This window comes from Bison bison, unplaced genomic scaffold (genome assembly GCF_000754665.1).
Source record: "Bison bison bison isolate TAMUID 2011002044 unplaced genomic scaffold, Bison_UMD1.0 scf7180017864048, whole genome shotgun sequence".
In the NCBI taxonomy this organism is placed as follows: Eukaryota; Metazoa; Chordata; class Mammalia; order Artiodactyla; family Bovidae; genus Bison; species Bison bison.
The window spans coordinates 4,875,232-4,875,663 of record NW_011494620.1 but is presented as its reverse complement, the minus strand read 5'-3'; the positions used below and the strand labels follow the sequence as shown (position 1 = coordinate 4,875,663).

Sequence of the window (432 nt, the reverse complement as noted above, 5' to 3'; positions counted from 1 at the left end):
TTTTTTTATATTGGAGCTGATGTGTAGGTCAGGTGTACAGCAAAGTGATTCAGTTAGACACACACACTATCTCTAGTTCTTTCTCAGATTCTTTTCCCATCTAGGTTATTACAGAATATTGAGTAGAGTTCCTTGTGCTATACAGTCAGTCTCTATTGGTTATCTATTTTATGAATGTGTGTGTTAGTTGTTCAGTCATGCCCGACTCTTTGCAACACTATGGACTGTGTAGCCCTCCAGGCTCCTCTGTCCATGGGATTCTCCAGGCAAGAATAATGGAGTGGTTGCCATTCCCTTCTCCAATTTTACACATAATGGTGCCTATATGTTAATCCCAACCTCCTATATAATTACTATCTAGAACTGGACATGGAACAACAGACTGGTTCCAAATAGGAAAAGGAGTACGTCAAGGCTGTACATTGTCACCCT

At 40.5% G+C, this 432-nt stretch overlaps 1 protein-coding gene across 1 annotated transcript in view; it reads left to right on the top strand.

Annotated features, from left to right (window-relative positions):
- Positions 1 to 432, top strand: part of CCDC70 (coiled-coil domain containing 70) — a 6,834-nt gene that overhangs the window by 897 nt on the left and 5,505 nt on the right. The window lies entirely within an intron of this gene.